This window comes from Balaenoptera ricei, chromosome 14 (assembly GCF_028023285.1).
Source record: "Balaenoptera ricei isolate mBalRic1 chromosome 14, mBalRic1.hap2, whole genome shotgun sequence".
NCBI classification, from domain to species: domain Eukaryota; kingdom Metazoa; phylum Chordata; class Mammalia; order Artiodactyla; family Balaenopteridae; genus Balaenoptera; species Balaenoptera ricei.
Genome location: NC_082652.1, coordinates 65879694 through 65905231, shown reverse-complemented (window position 1 = coordinate 65905231; position 25538 = coordinate 65879694). Strand labels below are relative to the sequence as shown.

Below are 25538 nucleotides of genomic sequence, written 5' to 3'. Positions count from 1 at the left end.
TCTGTGTTCTCCATTGATAAAGAGTTTCTGGACATTTAGAATCTCTTTCCCTTCCTGGGAGGGACAGGAGACACCCATACAAATGAAGATTTCCTGTACAAATATAAATGTTACTTACAAAGGGGCAACTTCTACTTGGTTTTCAGAGCTTCTCCTGTGGCTGTCTTTTTAAAAAAAATAATCAGGGCTTCCCTGGTGGCGCAGTGGTTGGGAATCTGCCTGCCAATGCAGGGGATGCGTGTTCAAGCCCTGGTCTGGGAGGATCCCACGTGCCGCGGAGCAGCTGGGCCCGTGAGCCACAGTTGCTGAGCCTGCGTGTCTGGAGCCTGTGCTCCGCAACAAGAGAGGCCGCAATAGTGAGAGACCCGCACACTGTGATGAAGAGTGGCCCCCACTTGCCGCAACTAGAGAAAGCCCTTGCACAGAAACGAAGACCCAACACAGCCATAAATAAATAAATAAAATTAAAAAAAAAAGATGTAAAAAAAAATCAGCTCAAGATAATCCTTATGCGAAAGAGACATATTTTGGGGTGTCATATTCTGTTTCCCTTCACCAGCAACAGCAAGCAGTGAATTATGTGTCTGGGATTCCCGCTGGGGTGTGAGCGAGTGAGGGGTGTGTGTCTGTGGGTGTATACACTTCCGTGAGTGGTACGTGTGGTCATGGGGGTGTGGAAGTGGGAGAGGATGATCCAAGTTCAGAACTAACACTGCGGACTCCGCGGACGGGCAGATAATTTCCCGAGTGTTGTGTCCAGCCTTGGAGTATTCCATCTCCTACAAGAAGCGATCAAATGGAACTGTGCCTGGTTCAGGGGTTAGCTAATCTGCAAGGGAGATTGTTGTAGTCTGAGCCCCACCTTGCTTTTTCTCGCCTTCGTGGATTCAGTTCATTTATACATGGATTCAGTTGCTTGTTAGTGTGTCCTGCAATGCTTCCCTAAGGATATAACTCTGCAGATGGACGACATTTTTTATTTTCTTAATATTATTCTTAGCTTTTTGGAGAAGAGTTTTTAATGATTATTCCTCCTGGTATTATTTTAGTTTCCAATTACAATGTGGTATACTCTAGCACACTGTTATTTTGTAAATGAGTGTATATACTTATTGTAAATTGATTCCCTGAACAGGCCCCAAACGTTTGCATTTAGATTGTGTATTATATTACTTGCATGCCACCAGGCTGGCCCACAGCCAGCTGGGGCTCTCAGCCTGCCAGAAGCAGGGTGGACCATCTCATTTTCCCCGACACCTGTGCAAACCAGCTTGCCTGCCTTCGGCTGTGCTCTCCAGGGAGAAAGAGCTAAGGTGGCACTCTGTTGAGGAGGTGTCCAGAAACCTGAGATCCACCTAGTCTTTTTTCGTAAGAAAAGAACTAGAAAAAATTTCAACTCCAGTCCCCAAGACTATCCATCTTTTTGTGAAAACACAAAGGAAGGTGAGCTCTGGTCACAAGGTCTTAATCCCTTACCATCAGTGGTGAGTTCAGACAGCATCAACTTGAACCACTTCTCTCTGAAGCTTTTCCTGGGGGCCCAGGCCAATTAGAGTCCCTTCTGCTGGGTTCTCCCTATTATTACTCCATCCCAGCAGTTATAGGGCTGTGCTACTTACTAATATGTCTATTTCACCTCCAGACTGCAAAAGTGGGCAGGAGCCTTTCCAACAGTAATCTTGGTGTCTAGAACTGTACTTGACAGCTAAATAGATTGAATGAATGAACACATGACTGAGTACAAATGCTATCACAGAGGAGTTATGCTGCAGTTTAACACTGGGTACATGCAAAAAATGGGTGTATAATTTTTTTGAAGGATTATAATCAATTAAAAAATCACAGTATTTAATAAAGTATGAAAACTTAAGTGTGTAGCCCATGGTGAACAGGGATCCAATTTGTATCACCTGTGGAAAGAAATGGAGCATCTCAAAGATGTCTCAGAAATGCTGTGGTAACCCAGAGCTGTTATCTATGCTTTGGCAGGTAACAGATCTTTTAAAGAATGGGATTGCAATTGGGAAAATATATTATGCATCTTATTCCTTATTCTCTATGATGGAGTAGAAAGCAGATAGAATCTAGTTGCTGTGTTCATTATTATTATTATTTTAGAGTTAAGATATCTACTTTAAGATGTCAAAGTTAAGACACAGGATTAATTTGGACCTTCCAATTCAATGATCTTCTACAACAGTTGCAATAAATCACGTTACTCTTATAGCAGTTGTCCTGCTGAGCAAGTTGCTTGTTTTCTGCTCTCTGTAACCAGTGAACTTATATTTTTTGCACCTCTGTGAACCTAACTAATATTCCCTTCGAAGGAAAAGAGGGATTAAAGTCTTCAGTAGAAAGTCCCAAGTCCCAAAGGAAGAATTTCAGGCACCAGTCCAGAGGCGAGAAAGCTCTGAGAGGGAAGGTCAGGGTATAGAGTTCCTTGAGTCCCAGGATTTACAACTCCTAGCCAAGAACTGGTGGCTGCCTTCACGTCAGGGTGAAACCGGCTCTGGCCACAATAAAGTCTGTCAAAAGCAGCTAATTGGCAAGTAGGGTCACAGCTTAGATGTTTAGATAATGCTAGCCTGGGGTTTAATGCCACGATTAAAAGAATAAAAAGCCCTCCTGCTGAGAAGCCTTTTGGCTACTTCAGAGCCTTTAATTCCCATCAGAAAATGCCATGTCACTTCCAAGGGTTACTGCACAGGCTTGCTTTGGAGACGTAAAGGCATAATTATCTATGGGGAGAGTCAAGGCTGAGGTCAGTCTGGCTGGGGGTGGGCCTGCCCTTTGTGCAGATATTGGAATGTCTCAGAATCCCAGCCAGGGCCGTGTCTCAGGAGAAGTTACTTTCGGAGGTCATTTTGTCTGCCCTGCTGCTGACTCAGGCGGCCTTCCCCAAGCTAACTGGAGTCGAATGAATTCGTGGGAAAAGCTCTGTTGTCACCATTAAGCTCACCAAGTGGAACTGGGCCCTGAGCCCACTGTGTCCTTTGGTGACTTGTCCACTCTCCCTGAACAGGAAGTCCCATGAGAGCAGGGACCTGCCTGTCTTGTTCTCTGCAACCCCGCACCAGGTCTTAGATGCCCGAGTGAGGACAGCGGAGGGAGCCGTGGCCCCCTCTCTGTAATGCACTCTCCCTTCTCTTCTCAATGGACCGCCCATCCTTCAAGGCGTGACTCAGCTGCCACCCCTCTATGAAGCTTTCTCTTCTCACAACAGCCCTCCCTGGTCTCTTCCTTCTCAGGGTGCTGTGTGCCTTGGTGCCCCCAACATTACTTTAACCTCCTTGGTTAATCTCGGAGCAGTGTGAGATCCCTGGAGCCACCGACTCTGTCTTACATCCCTTCTTTGTACTTTGCAGTATGCAGCACATGTCTTTCACAGGACAGAAACTCAATAAGGAGAAGAAACCTACTGCCCTATAGGGGGAAAGGACTGTCAAGATCAACTAGCCCAATGGGTTTCTAATATTTTGTCTTTAAAAAGCAAAGAGAACATTTTGTTTTTTTCAAATGAACTATTATGACGCTTCCCCTGCCCCTGTGTAAAACAGATGAGAAACAAGCTTCCGTGATTGAGGAGAGAAGGGAGGATTGGATACCCCAACTGTGATCTTTTTTTCCCCCACTCTGCTCCCTGAGGCAGCATCTGAAAAATCATTGATCTGTTCAGACCCTTCATTTTACAAATGAGGATGCTGAGGGCCAGAGAAAAGAGACCTCACCAGGTTCACACTTATTTTAGTGGCAAATCTGGGAGGAAAACCAAGGTCTCCAAGGTATTATCTGAGTGACCTTTCCTTTTAATGTCATTGTCAGACTTTTGGCTGAAAGAAAGAGAAAGGAAGGAAGGAAGGAAGGAAGGAAGGAGGGAAGGAAAGTAGTGGGGAGAGGGAAAGGAAATAAAGAAAAAAATGGAAATTCAGTACATTCTGCATGAGTTTAATGTTCTCCTCACTAGCCCCAGCCTTGTACTCAGTATAGCAAACCCTCTTTCAATTCCAGAAAGTTGAAATGTTAAGTTTTGTAAAGACAATCTCCAGAAAGGGGATTTAGGGGAAAATACCAATGATTAACTCAATTACTTATTACTGTTAGAATTTCACACTACTTATCCACTTAGAATTTTTACAGTGAGGCATTCCTACAGTTACCAGGTAGTTTGGGTGTTGGAGCTTCTCATCCTTAGATAACTTAAAGGAGAGGAGCATAGAGCGTGCCCTGCGTCATTTCCAAGAACAGTCTATCAAATCCTTCTTCCTCTGGGTCCTGTTTCCTGTGATGTGCAGTTTTTCAACCCCAATGATCTCACCCACTTGCGCCTTGGCCCAGGCCTCCCTCCCAATCCTGGTCTGTCTGCAGTCAACCTGTGGCGAGCTGTGGAGGACCCCCGAGTGTGGACTGGGATGTTCCTGCTCTGTTTCTTCCTCCTGTTTTCACCCCTTCTTGACTCTACTTGTCCTCCACCCCGCAGTCTAATTCATAAGGAAAAAAGGCTTGGAAAGATTAAAGGACCCTCCCAAGGCCAACCTGGTTAGTAAGTACTAATCAAGCTTAGTACTCAGGTCTCTGGATACCAACTTTGCACTCGGTCCACACTCTCCATCATCACCCCTTAAAATTGATTCTAACTTAGTGATGACTTAGGTATGACAGGGCAGTTACTTTAATCATAGTATCCAGAATCTGTAGCTGTATTAAGAGCACTTGAAAAGTCTTCTATTTTCAATCAATCATTCATTCTTTACACCAATATTTATTGACAAATTACTTAGTGTTGGGCACTGTCGTGGTGCCAAGCACACACCACAAACTACTTTAGCACACCTGGGCATGGAATGCTCTCCTTTTCCAACAACAGGTTCCCCCACCTACCCCAGGAGAAAGCCATCAAGATGCTTAATGAGGTTCTTATGGTTTTCATATTGGGTTTCAGGAGAATCACTGAATCTGATGCTTACCTTTCTATTTTTGATAAGTTGGGGAACAGAGGAAAGAAGGTAGTCATGATAAGTAGGAATAAATCCATTTTTAAAAATATATTAATGAACATTTTAATGGATATTAATGGATATATTAGTAACTACCTCAGTGCCATATAAGCAATAGGAAGTGTGTGGTAGTTACTTCATGGGTGGGTTTCCACATAAATCTTGAGAGCATGGGTTGGGCTTTATTTATCTTTGTATCTCTCATGAAATCTTGCACTGTGCATCATAGATGTGCAATAAAATGTGCTGATCGATAGGTATGATTCCCAGTCTCACCATTTGCTCAACAAGTAGTATAGGTCAGGTCTACCCTAGAACTCTCACCTAAGGTATATACAGCACTTTTCTAACAAGGCAAGTTCATCTACAAGGCCAGATTTACATTTTATCAGAGTAGATATCTACCTCCATGATATCATCCTTGGGGAAATCTTTTCTTCCTTCTGTGGCTGATGCTATTAGTTCAATTAGAACCAGATGAAACTACTAGCTGCAGGGCAGAAGGAGGAGAGACCCAAAATGTTACAGTTTCTTACCACTCTGGGCAAGGGGGTGGAGATGTTCTTTTAGTCTGTGGGGTCCCCAAGGAAATTGGGTCCATCCTCAACTCGTCAAGGGAGAAACTTCTTCCATCATGGGTCTGAGTAGGGACAGTGAGAATGTTATGGACCAGATGAATATCTCATTCTTTCATACCAGCCCAGAGATATGCCTTTGTGTCCCTACTCTTTATGAGGCCACAGTCCTGACTGTGCAAACCCAACTTTTATTGAGAATGCTCAGACAACTGGGGCCAGCTAATATAGACCAAAGTCATGCATCTGTTCTTTACATATACAAAGGTAAGATCTAAACACTCTTACCCTTCAACCTTTGCATTTGGGGCTAAATTCAAACTGCTGTTATTGTAATTAAATGTATCACAGTCAACTTTGTGTTTGAATCCTGTAGACCCTAACTAATTTGGAGGATAGTACTGTGATGCAAAGAAAGGAAGTGTCATTACACAATGGTATTACAAAATGTGCTCTGTCCCCAGTACATTTACATCCCCTCCCCATATATCTTATCAATACAACGATGCTAGAAATGTCTTTATCAGAGATTCAGTGATAGGGCTTAAAGATTCATCAGGGAAAGAGAATATAATGATTTATGTTCCCATTGGAGGTTAAATAATGGGGTTGAAAGTTTTTCCTGGAGCAGACTTTGATCCAGAGACACAGGAGAGAGTCAGAAGTGAAGGTCTGTATGTAAGATCAGGACGTGCCTTAGATGGAGTTTGTAATTGAGACCAAGTGTTTGTTAACAGCTGACTCCGCTGACCTCTACAGTGGGCCCATGATATACATTCAGGATATCACTGCACTCAGGCCATTGTTGGGCGCCTCTCAGACTGGGGACCACACAGGTTAATGGTAAATTTCTGGGCCCCGTCTACACTGACGTTTGGTCAGCAGAGACCCTCAAAGAATCACTTGCTCTGATCACATCTCAGAGCACACAGATGCTTGGTAATGGATTTACCTAAAAGTTGCTGACAGAAAAGTACTTGAACCTGCTGTGGACTAGACACGGTCCTCAATGTTGAGAAATGATGTCTGGGAATTTCCCTGTGCCTCCCCACCCTTGCAGCCCACCACCCACTCCAGTAATGGCCTTGTGATCTCATCCTCTGAGACAAACTCTGAAGGCAGAGTGAGCCTGATGTATGTAAATCTTGTGCCCGAGCCAGACTCTCTCAGAGAGGCTGCCCTGAAGAAAATCTATTGCCCTAATCAATTACCAAACTTCCAAATGAAATAGATGGTTCTCTCTTGCTGGAAGACTATCAAGTCATCATTTTTCATGGTAATGAGTAATAGTACAGAGGACGAATTGCATTTTCTCTGTGGCATTGGACGAAGTGTTCCAGTAAGCAGGGTGTGGCCAGGAAAGCTGGGAGTTACCTGCCAAAATGATGGAAAGGTGTCTGGAAACCTCTCTCACTCCTAAACTGCACTCCAACAAATTTCTCTTGTCTGTTTGGTATGGATCAGGCAGTTTGCTGGGTGTGGGAGGCGTAAAATAAGAAAGGACTCTTCCCTCTGGCCAGGAAATTACCCCATGTGGCTTTGCTCCCTTGTTCTCCACTCTTTCCATGCTGGTTCAGTTCACCCCAATTCCTGAGCTACACCTCATGAGGGTAATAACTCATTTGGGAGCCTCACCTCCATCATTTGATGGGGACTGGAATTAGTCTGTTGCCCAGGGATGCTCCATGGGCACTGGTCTACAGTCTCCAAGCATTTCTCATTTTCCAGAAATGGGCTCCCATACAGGCACGCTGGCTCCTGCCTCAGTTTACCCGCCTCTGAATTCCTGTTTGGACTTGGAACAGCATCTCAGACTTTGGTCTGCTTTGCTGGGCCCTTGCTAAGCATTTTTTCCTGAGAGCTGAGGGCCTGTTTTTCTCCCTGTGGCTTCCTATGAGGTCCTGCCATGAGTACCCTGATGAGTCAGTGTCTTGATGCCACAGCCCATCTGTCTTCAAACACTTCTTGTCTACTGAGCATTTCCCACAGTGGTGCTTTGCCCACTAAAGTGGACCCGCTGAATACAGACAGAGGCCCAACCCCTGTGTGATATCATCACGCCCGCTGGGATCTCTATCTTCTTCCAAGGCAGTGCTTTTGATAAAAGATCCCTCTCAGGGGGCAGTACTTGACACAAATGGGAGAATTTTTATTGGGAAAATTTGGGACACTTGGGTTGGTTCCCCCTTCCTTTCCCACCTAGTTCCAACTTCCTTCTCCCTCAAGCACATATGCTGAGATCCCAGCTTGTCCTGTAAGCTCTTCTTGGTTATGGCACCTGGTGCCTCCTGTTGGTCAACTTCTGGATGGAGAGACATCTAGAAATTTAACAGATAAATATGAACCACTGTGACGAGGCAATGATAAAGGTGCGAATAAAGGGCCATGGGATCAAGCACAGGAAGTAGAGGATGGGGCCAGGATGTTGTAAAGAAAATATTTGAAGTGGGCCTTAAAAGAGGGGTAGGGGTTGATTTGAGGGACAAGGGTCTTCTAGGGAAAAGTTACCCTGAAAATATCCACCACTATGAGTGATGTATAAGAATCTGAAAAAGAAGTTTTAAACTGCTATATAAATTTAAGAATCTCAGAGATCCACTGCCCCCAGTATAGTTCCTGCCCCTATCTAAGAGCTATAACCTAAGTAAGGAGAAAAATTCCTCACATAGTAAAGAGTTAAATAATAATGCAAGGCCATACATGGTAAAGTGCTCCCTTGGACTTAAAAAAGTACCAAGATGCATCAAGTGCCAAACTCGCTGGCCCAGGTAATGCACCCTGGGAAGGCTGGAAAAAGAGCCGGTCTGTTGGCTTAGAGTGACTCAGTAATCAATCAGAGGGAGTTAATACATGAGCTGAGAAGAGGGACCTTTCTGCTATCTGTAGAATCATTTGGTGTGGGTGGCTGTCTTTTTGACCTTTGCCCTGCAGAGGACTCTATTGGATTTCCAGGAGAGAAGGCAAAAATAAAGAAGTCTTATTAAAAATAACGGGAATGGTGCATGTGTGTGAGTGAGTGTGTCTAACCAGGCAGCCAGCTCCAAGCGCTGGCTGGTGAAGAGGTGTCCTGATGCCACAGCCGGGGAGTGGCCTTTGCAAATGACAGCTGTGAATGCTGCTGAGCTGTGCAAGGAGGATGAGGAAGAGCTAGGGAGCTGTCATCTTTCCAAGTAAGTTTTTCTTCTTTGACTTCAGGGGATCGTTTGGTTGTTCTGAGAGGGGCTTTGCGCATTTTGATGCCTCTGTCCTCGTGGAGCAGACACTTGAGTGTGGGGAGCACAGCTGAATGCCTCTTCATTCTGTAGCTGGTTGGAGCGCTGGCCACTTTCTGGAGGCAGGCAAAGGGGAATGTGACATTGTGATATTCCATGAAAGAGTGGGCCAGGCTGCTCTCTGGTCGACATGGCAACATGTTTCGACACGCCATTGGTTTCGGTCAGGAGCAGGGAGCTTGAAGGGGCCTGGGAGTGTGGGAGAGCTTGGCCATCAATTCCATACTCATCTCATTTTCCTCCAAGCCTATGCTAAATACAGTGTGTGTGTGTGTGTGTGTGTGTGTGTGTGTGTGTGTGTGTGTGTCGGGTGCAGGTGCAGAGCACAAGATAAATCACTGGAATCAGGGTTCAAATTCCAACTCTGTGAGCTGCAGGATCTTAAGAAGTTTACTTAATCTCACAGAGACTTGTTTTTCTACCCTATAACGTGGGAATTTTAATGACCACTATAAAACACAGAACTGTGTCAGGTTTAAATGTGAGAATAATTGTAAACAACACTATTCCTATAAGAAGCCCTCAGAAATGCTCTCCCCCATGCTCCCTAGTTTTACAGATAAGACCCTGAGGCTCAGAGGGGTCAAGTGTCTTGTCTTTCTCATCAAAGAGGAGAGTGAGGTGGGAACATGAGAGAGGAGGTGGGTTGGGCTCTGTCCCCAGCTGGTTGTGGGGTTCTGGGTACCCTCCTCTCAGATCTCAGTCTCCCTCTCTGTTAAGGGCAGATCAGATCCTCTTTAAGGTTCCCCCATCCCTGTCCTGAATTGAAGGAGCATTGTTCATTTCTCCAGCCAGTGACCCACGATGCTCTGTGCTCCAGGAGAATCAACCGCATGGGCTCCCGAGTCAGACTCCTCCACTAACAGAATTTATCTCAACAGAACTTCTCAAGGCTTCAGGCCCCTACACCTCCTGTGAGAACAGTTTAAGTGAGGCAGGCGTGAGGGCCCACAGAATGCAGAGTCATGGCCATTGGAGCAGCAGATGGCCGACATGACATAACTCGGCCTTCCCGTTCTTCACTATTCCATCCTGTCCAGTTTATTTCTCCTTCCTTGTCCCCTCAGTGACCTCAAATCAGTCACAACCTTATCTTGGCTTTCCTGTAAATGTCTTTTCCTCTTTTTGAAAAAAGTTTTAAAACCTTGATCTCCTCCATGCTAATAAACTACAATTGAGGCTTACCGTGACGAGGGTAGCGGGTTTCTCTGAAAACTATAATTGTGTCTTTGTAACAGAAAGAGACAGATAGTGAGAGAGGAAAACAGAGAAAGGAGGCTTGTGGAGAATGAGGGAGAGAGGGACAGACAGGTCTTGGAGGAGACGACAGAGATGAATTTAGGCAGAGACAGAGAGGTTGGTCCATCTCCTTTTGTGTACCTGTCTAGAAAGAGAGATGTGATAGAAACTACCAAGTCTGCAGATGAGTTGGGTAAGACCGGGGAAGGTATTCCATGAAGGGGCATGTGGAGTCTTCATTTTTCTTCTTGTTCATTTCAAAGAGATTTCAAGGTGATTGGCTACACTGGAGGTTTCAGGATAGAAAGAGCATCATCTGCAATCCCATGGCCAGGGCCAAGGGTCCTCCATCCCAGCATTTTGCCTTGGAAGAACCTAAAGGCAACAATTTGGAGGATGCTGGCTTTGCTATCCATGAAATCAACTCAAAGTTCATCTGTGATCCCCAAATATCCCCACATTTTGTGACTCTGTTTACATTTTTACATGGTTATGTCTTCTTTTCACAAGTAGATTGTAAATTTCCTGAGGACAGGTGTTTTTTTATGAGCATGATTTTTGAACTTAAGAGCCCTTAATAAAGTCTTGTTGAATTACTGAGTCAGTATTTTCAGATAGCTTTCTGTGGTCTATATGAATGGATGGATGCTGTAAGTTTGAATCGGACTCACCAAGTAAACAGTGTCTATTTCTCGAGGAAAACTTTGTATGTGGATAGATACCCATAAGTAGGCTGGCAAGCAAAGGAAAGATGAAGGCACTGCCTTTGAGGAACTTAGGATCCTCTCCCAAAACCTGAGAGAGAGACTGGAAAGTCACACCAAGAACATAGATGAGGACCAGCCTGTCAACAGTCAACACAGAAGGCTCAAGAGGTCAGCCTACCCAAATCAGTTTTCCATGGAGTTGCGATGCCTCTGTTGATGATGTTGGGTATTGGTCTTTCTGAAAAATATTCCAGTCTTTCTTACCTTTGAGAAAAGCAGGGTATGCTGAATCTGTTTTAAGCTTGTATTATAGGTTCAGCATGGTACCTGGAAGGCTTTTGTTTGTGCAAGGATGTTTGCCCCTGTGCCAGATGGCCCCAGATTGCCATGTTTTTCTAATTGATTATTCTTCTTGCCTTTTCTTACTGTTCTTATTTATTCTTGTTGTATGTTTCTGCTTCCTTATTTTATACATACTCAAATGAGGGAGAGCCAAGGGGAAGCTCTCACCACTTCTGTCAACTAGCCAACTTTTATTCATTTCTCAGGTAGCTTAAAATTCTCTTCCTCTGGGAAGATTGCCAAGCTCCTCAAACTGAGGTAGGACTCTGTGTACATTCTTGACTAAAACTCCTACCACTCTGAACATAGTTACACAGTCAATGGTCTGTTTCCACCACCTGATTGCAGCTCACTGCTGGCCAAGGCTGTACTCATCACCGACTCTTCAGTGCCCTGGACACTGGTAGGTGTACAGTGAGTGCTTCCTTAATGCGTGGATATGTGTGGGTAGATGGGCAGCCCAATCTTTCCTATAGGGCAGAACACGTCTTGGTGCTGGGACCCTGGCTGTGGCGCAGAGTGACCAAAGGCTGACTTCGGGTGAGTGGGGTGGTGGTGCTCCCGTGGTCCTCTCTGCTCCCTCCCAGCCACTTCCCCACCATCACCGCTCATGCAAGCCCTTTGCATTCACTGCTCCTGCCCTGGTCTCTCATGCTCTCTCTGCTCCTCTCCTTTACCAATCTGTGCCTGAGCCCAGAGACTGCCTCCTCTGTGGGGCCTTCCTTGGCTGGCTCTACCGCACTTGAACTTGCTTCTCTTCTGATCCGTGATGCCCTTTATAGTCTGCTTTTCAAGGTGGGCACTCGGGCTTACAATGTCATCATCCTCTGTGTTTATAACCTCTCTCTTTTACACAAAACAATACTAGAGCCATGGGAGATCATAGATATGTCCTGTCTACTTCCTGCAATGGACAGACTAGGATACTGAGGCCCAGGTGCCTTATGTGGCCTCCCTGAGGGGACACAGCAGATTATGGAGGAAAAGTCAGGCCCCCTAACTTCAAGTCCAAAGCCAATTCCAACTCATTCCAATTCATTCTTAGAATTTTACACACCATGTCACCTTAGCCCAGGGTTGCTTTAACAAATTACTACAAACTTGATGCCTTAAAACAATAGAAATTAATTCTCTCACAGTTCTGGAAGGTAGAAGTCCAAAATCAAGATGTTGGTGGGGTCATGCTCCCTCTCAAGGCTCTAGGGGCACATCTCTTGCCTCTGCTAGAATCTGATGGCTCCTGGCACTCCTTGGCTTGTGGCAGCCTAACTCCAATCTCTGCCTCTGTCTTCACATGGCCTTTATCCCTTTCTGTCATTTGCTTTTCTGTCTCCTCCATCATTGGATTTAGGATTCACCCTGGTCCAGATGATTTCTTCTCAGGATCCTTACCTTAATTACATCTACAGAGACCTTTGTTCCAAATAAGTGCACATTCTGGGGTTACCAGTGAACACATCTTTGGGAATGGGGGCACTGTTCAACCCACTGCCACTCAGTATACAGCAAAAACACAGTGCACACTGATTATGGACTGTCGAGTGTATGACCAGACCAGTTAACCCACTATAGGAAGGCTCCATGAATTTTGATGGGGAGAAGAAAGGCAGCCTTTCTGAGTGAAGTGCAGTGTCTCAGTGGTTGGTGTGCACAATGCTTGGGGGAGACTTGGAGATGGTGACCTCAGCTAGTGTCTGAGTCAAGCTGGGAGGAACACCCCATGGGAACGGTGAGAGAGGCCCCACAGAGACCAGGGCTCCTGCTGGGAGGCTGAAGGATCTTCTGGTGAGAGTGGGGAAAGCCAGGCCTCTCTCCCCCAAACCTCTATTTTCCCAGAAAGGTGATTTTCTGTTCTTAGCCTGGCCTTCCCCACCCCAAATTCTGCCGAGAGAAACAGGACAGACAGGGTGAAGGCAAGTGCCCAGTCACATGTCCCCATCGGCTACTAGGGAAGAAAATGAGAGAGGAGGCAATGCTAGGTTTCGCGTCCTGCCTCCTGTGAAACACGCAGGCGGGTCTGTACACAAACACCGGCTCAAACAAATAAACCAAACCTGGCCAAAAGCAACAGAAAAGGCAACAGATGCTTCCAATTAAAACGTCAGCCTCTCCCGAGAAGGCGAGTTCTCACGTGGTGTGGGTGCTCAGGGCCGAGGACTACTGGAAGGGACCACATATGGAAATCTGTTTGCATTACTCCATGTCCCAGATGCCACGTGAGACACTGGCCTGACCTTGCAATTAACACGTTGGCTGTTTCTGGGGTGTGGTATGCGGATGCAGGGAGAAAGCAGAAAGTTGTGAAACAGAGCGATTGTTCCCAGTGAGTCCGAGAGGAAGCAAGAGACCCAGGGACATCTCAGGGATTATTACCCTGTAAGCTTCCTCACTTCCATCTTCTTTTGTTTTGACCTCCATTTCCTTATGTTCTTCAACATTGTTATGGAAGGAAAATCAGTTTACAGGAATAACAGGCAGTCTTAGTGGGAAAAGGCTATCAGAGGGTGCATGTGGGGCGATGAAGGGTCAGCCGCCCCCCCCTCCCCCCGTGCTTTAGTGGTGATGGTCAGGGGGACTAAACACTGGACACACACTGGACCATGTAAATGGTGTAGCCTCCCCCACCCTGCTGTTCTCCTAAAGCCTTAATAAACTTATTCTTTTCAAATTGGCTTTGCTCTTTACTGGTTGCAGGTCCTAATTCTCCTGTCTTCCCAGGGTAGTTTTGCTTTGCTTTTCCCCAAACTGTTTCTAGCCCTAGCTGGGTAAGGACTAAGAAAACCAATGAAAGAGGCAAGGAAGCAAAATAGCAGAGAAGCAGAAAGGAAACAATGTTCTTTCCAAAATTTCACCATCTCCTCAAACCAACAGGGAGTGTGGGTTTGAAAGGGTGTCTTATTCTGATAAATGAATCTCCTTCTTCTCCTAATTATTTTTATTATCATCACTACTATCATAAAATCCACATTTTATAGCTAAAGATTCAGCTAGAGTAATGTCCACAGACAGGAAGAACAATGGAGAAATTAATGAACTGAATACTCATTTGCGTTTCTGTAGGGAAAGATGATAATTTGTTGGTTTTAATAAGCTCCTGGATCAAGTTGCTACCGAGGCCAGCCCTGCTAGGTCCTGGTACCCACTGGGTACTGCAAGATGTGACACTCAAATATTTTTATGTGAACTAAACACAGTTCCATTTCTTAATGGTCACTATTACTAACTAGATAAGAGAAAGACCTATTCGCATAAAACAAACAAATGATTAGTTTTGACAACAGAAGCTTAAACAGGATGTTAATTAGCAGCCATAGAGATGGGAAGGTCCTGGATGGGAACAATTATGCAGACAAACCCACAGTATGGCTACAATGTGCCAGGGTCCCATCCCTCACCATATGGCTGCAGTCTGGCGAATGGCTCGTTGGCAATTCATTACCATATCACTTGGAACTCAGGAGTGAATGGTTTATGATTCGCCAATTCATTATGCTATCCTTGGTACCTCAAGGGGACCCTCAGGGCTTGCCTCCCCTGTTCTGTTATTTTAAGGACATATGACAGGGAAGGAACAGCCCTCCCTTACCCAGCTGCTTCAAAGTACTGTTTGCTGGAAAGTTTGCTGGAATCAAGATAGAACCTTTCAAAAGAAAATAAACAAGCAAAAGATCCCTGCAGTCATGAACTGTAGCCACAGCTGGAACCTTTGGAATGTTCCAGGAGATGAAAACAAAGATTTCCTCCTTCTTCCCCTTCATCCTACTGAGGATGCATCAGCCAACCCTGTGAGCACATTTTAGCTATGGCAAGAGTGTGACCAGAGAGAAATAAGGACTAAGGACCATTAGACCAGGAGACAGGAAGTGGTTGTTTTTGAAGGGGCCCTGTTACCAACTAACTTCGGGTAAGTCAGCTTGATCCTTGATCCTTAGCTTCAGAACCTGCAAAATGGACAGAACCTTTTCTGTCTTACTTCCCAGTCTTTCCAGTGGTATGGGGAGCATCATGAGAGAAGGGTTTTTGATGGAGAAAACTATACTGAAACCATAAGGCTGATTACACTGCAGCAGAACAGCAGGTGAGCTATCAGAGAAATTTCTTTTCAAATCATTAGCACAGGTGGCAAGGAAGAAAAGGACCCAGCCTCTCTCATTAGATCTACTACTGATGGAGTCCACCCACTTCTGTAATGTAGCATTTTAACTGGAGTTTACAAGAAAGAGTGCATGGGACTTTGTATAAGGGAAAGAAGTGGAGGTAAGGCCTAACAACTGACTATAAAGAATACATTTTGTAGAGAGCCTGACATAGTAGCAGGAATACCTATCGAGTCAGAGAAACATTGAGACAGGAGGATTATAGCAAAAAACAACCAAAAATAGAGGAACAGAAGAGGGAAGGAGGATACATAAAACACAGAGTTAGTCACATTAGTGTGATCTGCTAAGCACTTGGCTGGGGGGATGTGGCATTGCAAAAGGGACACCCCCTCAGCCAGGGCAGAGCTGCAGGGCGATTCCATCGTGGGTAATGTGTGTAACACGGAGACGCCCTTTGTAGAGCTTGTGCTGTGAAATCCACTGCAGCCTTACCTCAATCTTACAAAACCTACCTCTAAGTAATAATCCCAGGGCCAAGACAAGGGTCTCAATATCCTAAAAAACATATACAGCACTCTCAGATGTCACAAGCACTACCATGCCCCTGCATCATAAATCAGACCTAAAAGAATCATGCTTGCTACAATCAACAGTAATTACACATTTAATTATCTCAATTTTGTTTTCTTCTTAGAATTCCAAGGGGCTCTGGGGAAAACCTTCCATGGCCCAGGTCTCTGGTGAGAGCTGTCCAGGGAACTTTAAAATGATGCTTTCTTCTTCTTGTGATAAATGTCCCTGTAGCAAGCAGTAAGCATTAAAAAAAGAAAAGATTTTATTAATTATTCTTGAAAAAAAAAAACAGGTTCTTCTCAGAATCTTGTGGTTTTAAGGAAACAGTGCCTAGAAAATCCAGAGACTCGGGTCTAGGTTCTTGGTCTGACACTGACTCATGGTGCAACCTTGAGTGTGTCAGTTAACTTCTTTAGGCCTCCGCCCTCTCATCTATTATGCAAAGTGACTGTAAGTTACACTGTATTACACTGATCAGATGATCAGAATGTTTGTTGGATCATAGTCTGGTAGATCCAAATGATTGCAGAGATCCAGAGTTGTGCCTTTGCTTTATGGCTGTTGAAGAATGGATTTGGTACTTTCAGCTGCATCACTTCATCATCCCATCCCATGATTCAATATTGTTGTCTTTATTGATGGTATATGGCGATTCAGTGACCTTTGTTAACAATGTAAACCTAGGTATGAAATTGTTCCTATGGGAAAGGGATGTATTTTAGGGTTCATCCTCCAGGTCTGGTGAGCCCAACCACACACCTGCAGTATGCCAGGTGCTCTGCTAGGCTCTGGGTACAAGGATGAGAAAGCGCAGGGCCTGCCCTGTGGGAGGTTATCGTCTGGTGGGGGGGGGTTAGACCCATAAACAGGTCATATCAGTACAAGATGGTAAGTGAAACAATAGACTGTCAGAGAGTTTCTCAAAGGATTTTTTCCCCAATGCAAGTTTTTTTCACCTGCCCTGGAAACAACTGAGGAGTTTGTTAAAATGTACATTTTGGCCTCACTTCTGCCCCCCAAATCTGAATCTTCGGGATAGAACTTGAGAATCTGCCTATTTAACAAGCCCTCTAGGGTCTTCTGCCTGAAACAAAAGTCCCTTATGTGAAGAGATAGTTTTGGGAACTCACAGAAGGATTGCACAGCATCCTGCCTTTATGAACCACGTATTTGAGCTCTGTGCTTTTCTAGGTTCTATGGGAAATCCAATAACATTTAAGATAGAATCTGTTCCCTCTAGGATCTTACAGCCTATACTTTTTTCTAGAGCCATAAAACCAGGATGTCATGTTCAGGGATGAGGGCACAAAGTAGAGTTGGAGCTCAGCCAGCTGCGACGACGTGCCAGCTTCCTTCCTATGACTCTCCTTTCCCCAGGGCAGAAGCCACTTGACCCACCACAGGGAGACTTAGCTTTGCCCAAGACTCTGGGATCACTCCAATTCTAGAAGGTGTTAAGCAGCCCTTGTCACTGCCAGTCCTGCTCTGACCTTGCAACTTATTATCGAAACTTGGCTGCATTCTGGGCTCCTGCTTCATCCTTACCGAGTGTCCTGGAACCTCTGCAGCCCTTGCTCTTCTGTATCTATGCCAGGGACATGTCCTTCACCTACAGCTCTGTGAATGGAGGCAATGCCAATTTCTCTACCTGGCTATGGTAAAGCAGAAGACAAAGCATTTTCACAAATATCATTGCATTTGAACTACACAGCAACTTACATGTTTCCCAGAGAGATAACGTTATGTTCACTTTATACATAAGTTTTAGGGACTTAGTTAAGTTCACACGGTTGGTAAGTGACAGGCCCAAGTCTCAGATTGGAATCTTCTTACTCAACTATTTTATGTGTCTATCACAGAATAATCAAAGGCCCTTTATCGGGGAATATCTTTGGACGGGACACAACTGGAGAGTCACTCTTTGTCTTTTTCTGGGTGTGTGCAGAGCTTGGAATGGCCTCTGACACCTCTGGTGAGCCAGTTTGCTAGAGTAGAAATGGCCTGGCATTTGGAGTCCCTCTGTTCCTTACTCTATCTGTAATCCTGGGTGAGTTTTAGCCTTTATGACCCTCAGGTTCTTTGCTGGTAAAATGGGACAATAAACCCCATACCACAGGGTATTGTTGAGTAGATTGAATGAAATAATGACCTTGGCTCAATAAATATTATCTTCCCTCCCATTTCTTTATTCTCCACTCCCTATATATGGAGCCCAAGCCATTCGTCTCTCCTCACCACTGCAAGGAAGGGCCAGTTTCATACCTGCCACATCCAGACGACCATTGAGAAATGCTACTTGTGTTATTCAACCCTCACAGTGACCTGACTTGTCCTCACCAGATAATAGCTGATCCCACTCCTCCCACAGTGCCATGGAAATCCCATCTCTTTCTGAAACTGCATAGAACCTGGTGAAAAGGTTCTAAGGTTCCACTTAAACTTGCTACTTTTTCTGCCTCTGTCTCTGAGCCTTACCACTCTGAACCTCAGCTGGCACAGCAGAGCACGGAAGAAAGGGTTGTGAACAAGGAAGTCACAATGATTCCAGCCACCATGCTCTTTCTTGGGGAGTTGCAAACCTGTGCACACCTACCAGAGGTTACAAATACTCATAAATCAGGGTGAACCTAGGATTTCAGGTAAGAATGTATTTTATAGTAACCCAGCATACCAATGAGACACTAGTGTTCCTTGGGGTGGGTTCAAATATAGGCCAAGTGGCCAGGAGGAGTGATTATTTCTACAAAGGATAATCTTTTTCACATGCTATATTCTTTCTCTCCATGCCCCTTTTTTAAAATAATAAGTAGCTAATTATTATCAATTTATTTGCTGCTTCTTATAATTACATTATCCATGATTAACTCACTGGAGTCTAATTTGATTCCAGAGTTATTTCATAGGAACACTCCATCATTGGGCACGGTGGGACTCTTGTGAGCACAGCCTCATTCTGTTGGGCTCTTGGAGCTCAATTAATGCACATGGAGAGGGACAAAAAAGAGGATAAGAAACTGCAGGCGCCTCAGTCTTGCTGAGTTGTAAAGTCCCTCCACATTCATATTTCATTTGATACTCATACTAGCTCTACAAGGTAGCTAGAATAGCTATTATCATCTCTAGTTTACAAACTGGGAAATGGATGCAGGTCAAATCATAACATGGAGCTCATGATAAGATTAAAACCCACGTTGATATCCAGCTGGTAAACCTTAAGAATATTAATGATTTTAATGGCAATCAGGTTTATGTTTTGAAGTTTGCCAAATGTTTTCAAATTCCTGATCTCATTTGATCTTTACAACAACCCTTTGTGGCAGAGTAGAAATAACACCCATTTTTGCAGAGGAGGTAATTTTGGTTTAGAGAAGTGACTTGCTCAAGCTCTTAAGGTATGAAAATGGGGATGAGAACCCTGGGCCCCTGCCTTATGATAACGTGTTTTGTACCATTATAGCACCACTGAATCCAAGAGCTTACTAGAAACATGTGGTTTAAAAGCAACATGGAAAAGCCACATGACATCATAATTACATTTCTTTAAAAGTATATTCTCTGGGACAGAGGCTCTTAATTTAGGGAGTCCGTGAGCCTCCCCTGAGATAATATTTATATAGGTATAAGTATATGCATATGCATGAATATGTATATATAAACCATATTTTGGGGAGAAGCTTTAAAACTTCCATCAGATTCTCTAAAGAGTGTGTGACCCCAAAACACCCAGTGAGTTAAATGATTCTCGTCTCATCTCCACCAATGGATGACTGAGGTTGTGGTGGGGGCACTTGGGACTGGGAAGGAGGTTAGAAGGCTTCAGAGGGGGCCAAGGAACAAAGTCACGTAGGCCAAAGGGGGCAAATGTTCTAACATGTGGGGTCCAGGCAATGGCTAAACAGTGACAAATGCTGCTGACACCAAAGGCTTGCACAAGTTGGCAAAGCATCTGGCGGTTAGAGAAGTTTCTGTGGAACTGTGGGACCAGAAAGCCGATGGGCAGGCATTAAAGAAGAAAATGGAGAAGAGGAAGGAAATACAGTGAGCATGGACGCACTTCTTTAAAATCTGGATTAAGGAAAGTGGAGCCAGGGAACGCTAATTTGCAGGGAAGCAGGACCAAGGAAAGTTCTCTCTCTTTTTTTTTTCCTCAAAAATGGGAGATGATGTGTTTGTCGAAGAGACCAGGTGAGAAAGAAAGAGCCTAGGAAGGAGGGGGTGAATCCTGAGCTGAGATGGAGTGTTAACTTCAGAATAGATTTGAGACTCTCCTACAGCAGGAGTGGTGATGGGAGGGAGAGGTGAAGATACAGTGCCAGTGTTAGATTCTTGCGAGTTTCTTGCCAATTTCATCTGCAGCACCACTTATGGCACTTTCAGCAAGCAGTGAGCTATGCCATTCAGCCGGGCTGCTTCCTGTCACCTCCAGGCACAAGCCTCTTGGCTCTGGGCATCTGGCAGCTTCTCACTGCCCTTCCCAGCCTGTTCTGAGTCTCTCCATTTCCCAGCTTCAGGCACTGACCCTGTCCAGGGGCTCCTCCTGCTGTTCCTTGAGGCCTCTCCTTGAGCCCCCAACTTCACAGAATTCTCTTGGGGGTGACTTCAGTAGTAAAATACAGAAATGTACTTGGGCAATGGTTTTCTTTGCTGTTGATTTGTATGATTGCTAAACCTTTTAGAAAACTTGAACTACAGATGTATCACTTTATTGTTACAAAATAGATTATATTTGGCAATTTCTGTATAAAGCTTTCTTTCTGGGCATTAGATAGGCATGGACTTCCAGATTGTTTCTAAAATACGAGTCTTCTTATTATTTTACTTTTAGTGCCTTTCTCAGAGGCATAACCTCCCAAGTTTATGAAGGAAACATTTTCAGTGAGATCCTAAAGAACATCTTTCTTCCTACTGAAGTTCTCTCAGTATGATATTCACCCCTGATTTCCTTTTCTAATAGAAGGTGTTCGGAAGGCTTTCAAAGCCTGGCTATAAAACAGGTTGTAAGGACATCTTCCTTAAGCTTCTGAGTTAGTGGGTCATTTTCTCTGGGAACAGGCCCACCACCTAAAAATCCTTTCTGCTCTGCAAGCCAGCTGGTGGCCACCAACCCTTCCTATGGCAGGACTTTGCCAGTGTTGGGGCTTACTTTTGAATCCCCCTTCATCCTTGGGGACCTCCTGCCTGTCTGTGTGTCTAACATGCTCATTGGTTCCACACTATGGCTATGAGCAAGAAGTAGGTTAAGTTAAAATGGATTTTGTTGGGAAGCTCAAAGCTGGGTGTCAACAGAGAGGCCTTCCTTGATCATCCTTTCAAAAATTATGTCCCTGGAGTACCTTCAAGAAGGCGGAGGCGTGAGATGTGGAGATCACCTTCCTCCCCACAAATATATCAAAACTACATCTACATGTGGAACAGCTCCTGCAGAACACCTACTGAACACTGGCAGAAGACCTCAGACTTCCCAAAAGACAAGAAACTCCTCACGTACATGGGTTGGGCAAAAGTAAAAAGAAAAAACAGAGACAAAAGAATAGGGACGGGACCTGCACCTCTGGGAGGGAGCTGTGAAGGTGGAAAAGTTTCCACACACTAGGAAGCCCCTTCGCTGCGGAGATGGGCAGTGGGTGGTGGTGGGGAGCTTGGGAGCCACAGAGGACAGTGCAGCAACAGGGGTGCAGAGGGCAAAGCGGAGAGATTCCTGCAAAGAGGATCGGAGCTGACCAGCACTCACCAGCCTGAGAGGCTTGTCTGCTCACCCGCTGGGGCAGGTGGGGGCCGGGAGCTGAGGCTCGGGCTTCGGAGGTCAGATCCCAGGGAGAGGATTGGGGTTGGCAGTGTGAACACAGCCTGAAGGGGGCTAATGCACCACAGCTAGCCGGGAGGGAGTCCAGGAAAAAGTCTGGAACTGCCTAAGAGACAAGAGACCATTGTTTCAAGGGGCGCGAGGAGAGGGGATTCAGAGCACCACCTAAACAAGCTCCAGAGATGGGCGTGAGCCACGGCTCTCAGAGTGGACACCAGAGATGGGCATGAAACGCTAAGGCTGCTGCTGCAGCCACCAAGAAGCCTGTGTGCGAGCACAGGTCACTCTCCACACCTCCCCCCCCGGGAGCCTGTGCAGCCCGCCACTGCCAGAGTCCCGTGATCCAGGGACAACTTCCCAGGGAAAACACACGGCATGCTTCAGGCTGTCGCAACGTCACGCTGGCCTCTGCCATGGCAGGCTCACCCCGCATTCCGTACCCCTCCCTCCCCCCGGCCTGAGTGAGCCAGAGCCCCCTCATCAGCCGCTCCTTTAACCCCCTCCTGTCTAGGTGAAGAACAGATGCCAGAGGGTGACCTACATTCAGAGGTGGGTCCAAATCCAAAGCTGAACTCCAGGAGCTGTGCGAACAAAGAAGAGAAAGGGAAATCTCTCCCAGCGGCCTCAGGAGCAGCAGATTAAATCCCCACAATCAACTTGATGTACCCTGCATCTGTGGAATACCTGAATAGACAATGAATCATCCCAAAATTGAGGCAGTGGACTTTGGGAGCAACAGTAGACTTGGTGTTTGCTGTATGAGACTAAGTAGTTTCTGATTTTTATGTTTATCTTAGTATACTTTTTAGCGCTTCTTATCATTGGTGGATTTGTTTATTGGTTTGGTTGCTCTCTTCTTTTTTTTTTAATACCTTTTTATTTTAATAAGATTTTTTATATTTAATTTTAATAACTTTATTTATTTTATTTTACTTTTTCTTTCTTTTTTTTCTCCCTTTCTTCTGAGCCGTGTGGCTGGTGGGGTCTTGGTGCTCCAGCCAGGTGTCAGGCCTGAGCCTTTGAGGTGTGAGAGCTGAGTTCAGGACATTGGACCACCAGAGACCTCCTGGCCCCATGCAATATCAGTCGGCGAGAGCTCTCCCAGAGATCTCTGTCTCAGCACTAAGACCCAGCTCCACTCAATGACCAGCAAGCTCCAGTACTGGACACCCTATGCCAAACAACTAGCAAGACAGGAACACAACCCCACCCATTAGCACAGAGGCTGCCTAAAATAATAATAAGTTCACAGACACCCCCAAATACACCACCAGACGCGGTCCTGCCCACCAGAAAGACAAGATCCAGCCTCATCCACCAGAACACAGGCACTAGTCCCCTCCACCAGGAAGCCTACACAACCCACTGAACCAACCTTAGCCACTGGGGGCAGACACCAAAAACAACGGGAGCTACAAACCAGCAGACTGTGAAAAGGAGACCCCAAACACAGTAACTTAAGCAAAATGAGAAGACAGAGAAATTCGCAGCAGATGAAGGAGCAAAGTAAAACCCCAGCAGACCAAACAAATGAAGAGAAAATAGGCAGTCTACCTGAAAAAGAATTCAGAGTAATGAGAGTAAAGATGATCCAAAATCTTGGAAATAGAATGCAGAAAATACAAGAAATGTTTAACAAGGACCTAGAGGAACAAACAAGCAAACAAACAATAACAAACAACACAATAAATGAAATTAAAAATTCTTTAGAAAAAATCAATAGCAGAATAACTGAGGCAGAAGAACAGATAAGTGACCTGAAAGATAAAATAGTGGAAATAACTACCACAGAGAAGAATAAAGAAAAAAGAATGAAAAGAATTGAGGACAGTCTCAGAGACCTCTGGGGCAACATTAAATGCACCAACATTCAAATTATAGGGGTCCCAGAAGGAGAAGAGAAAAAGAAAGGGATGGAGAAAATATTTGAAGAGATTATAGTTAAAAATTTCCCTAATATCAGAAAGGAAATAATCAAGTCCAGGAAGCGCAGAGAGTCCCATACAGGATATATCCAAGGAGAAACATGCCAAGACACATATTAATCAAACTAGCAAAAATTAAATACAAAGAAAAAATATTAAAAGCAGCAAGAGAAAAGTAAATAGTAACATACGAGGGAATCCCCATAAGGTTAACAGCTGATCTTTCAGTAGAAACTCTGCAAGCCAGAAGGGAGTAACAGGACATATTTAAAGTGATGAAAGGGAAAAACTTACAATCAAGATTACTCTACCCAACAAGGATCTCATTCAGATTTGAAGGAGAAATTAAAACCTTTACAGACAAGCAAAATCAAAGACAATTCAGCACTACCAAACCAGCTTTACAACAAATGCTAAAGGAACTTCTCTAGGCAGGAAACAAAAGAGAAGGAAAAGACCTACAATAACAAACCCAAATCAATTAAGAAAATAGTAATAGGAACATACATATCGATAATTACCTTAAATGTAAATGGATTAAATGCTCCAACCAAAAGACACAGACTGGCTGAATGAATACAAAAACAAGACCCATATATATGCTGTTTACAAGGGACCCACTTCAGACCTAGGGACACATACAAACTGAAAGTGAGGGGATGGAAAAAAATATTCCATGCAAATGGAAATCAAAAGAAAGCTGGAGTAGCAATTCTCATATCAGACAAAATAGACTTTAAAATAAAGACTATTATACGAGAAAAAGAAGAACACTACATAATGATCAAGGGATCAATCCAAGAAGAAGATATAATAATTGTAAATATTTATGCATGCAACAGAGGAACACTTCAATACATGAGGCAAATGCTAACAGCCATAAAAGGTGAAATCAACAGTAACACAATAATAGTAGGGAACTTTAATGCCCCACTTTCTCCAATGGACAGATCATCCAAAATGAAAATAAATAAGGAGACACAAGCTTTAAATGGCACATTAAACAAGATGGACTTAATTTATATTTATAGGACAGTCCATCCAAAAACAACAGAATACACATTCTTCTCAAGTGCTCATGGAACATTCTCTAGGATAGATCATACCTTGGGTCACAAATCAAGCCTTGGTAAATTTAAGAAAATTGAAATCGTATCAGGTGTCTTTTCCAACCACAGCTCTATGAGACTAGATATCAATTACAGGAAAAAAAACTGGAAAAAATACAAACACACGGCGGCTAAACAATACACTACTAAATAATCAAGAGATCACTGAAGAAATCAAAGAGAAAATAAAAAAATACCTAGAAACAAATAACAATGAAAAAACGACAACCCAAAACCTATGGGATGCAGCAAAAACAGTTCTAAGAGGGAAGTTTATAGCAATACAATTGTACCTCAAGAAACAAGAAAAATCTCACATGAACAACCTAACCTTACACCTAAACTAGAGAAAGAAGAAAGAAAAAAAAAAAAAAAAAGCCAAAGTTAGCAGAAGGAAAGAAATCATAAAAATCAGATCAGAAATAAATGAAAAAGAAATGAAGGAAACAATAGCAAAGATCAATAAAACTAAAAGCTGGTTCTTTGAGAAGATAAACAAAATTGATAAACCATTATCCAGACTCATCAAGAAAAAAAGGGAAAAAACTCAAGTCAATAGACTTAGAAATGAAAAAGGAGAAGTAACAACTGACACTGCAGAAATACAAAGGATCATGAGAGATTACTACAAGCAACTATATGCCAATAAAATAGACAACCTGGAAGAAATGGACAAATTCTTAGAAAAGCACAATCTTCTGAGACTGAACCAGGAAGAAATAGAAAATATAAACAGACCAATCACAAGCACTGAAATGAAACTGTGATTAAAAATCTTCCAACAAACAAAAGCTCAGGACCAGATGACTTCACAGGCAAATTCTATCAAACATTTAGAGAAGAGCTAACACCTATCCTTCTCAAACTCTTTCAAAATATAGCAGAGGGAGGAAGGAACA

The 25538-nt window shown here is 44.2% G+C and overlaps 1 protein-coding gene and 1 long non-coding RNA gene across 6 annotated transcripts in view; one reads left to right on the top strand and one right to left on the bottom strand.

Annotated features, from left to right (window-relative positions):
- SLC14A2 (solute carrier family 14 member 2) overlaps nucleotides 1-25538 on the bottom strand; it is a 450747-nt gene that overhangs the window by 155933 nt on the left and 269276 nt on the right. The gene's annotated exons all lie outside the window — the stretch shown is intronic.
- LOC132347774 (uncharacterized) overlaps nucleotides 8656-25538 on the top strand; it is a 31593-nt gene continuing 14710 nt past the window's right edge. The window contains exon 1 of the long non-coding RNA XR_009497296.1: nucleotides 8656-8739. This is a non-coding gene — a long non-coding RNA (uncharacterized LOC132347774). The remainder of the gene's footprint in view (nucleotides 8740-25538) is intronic.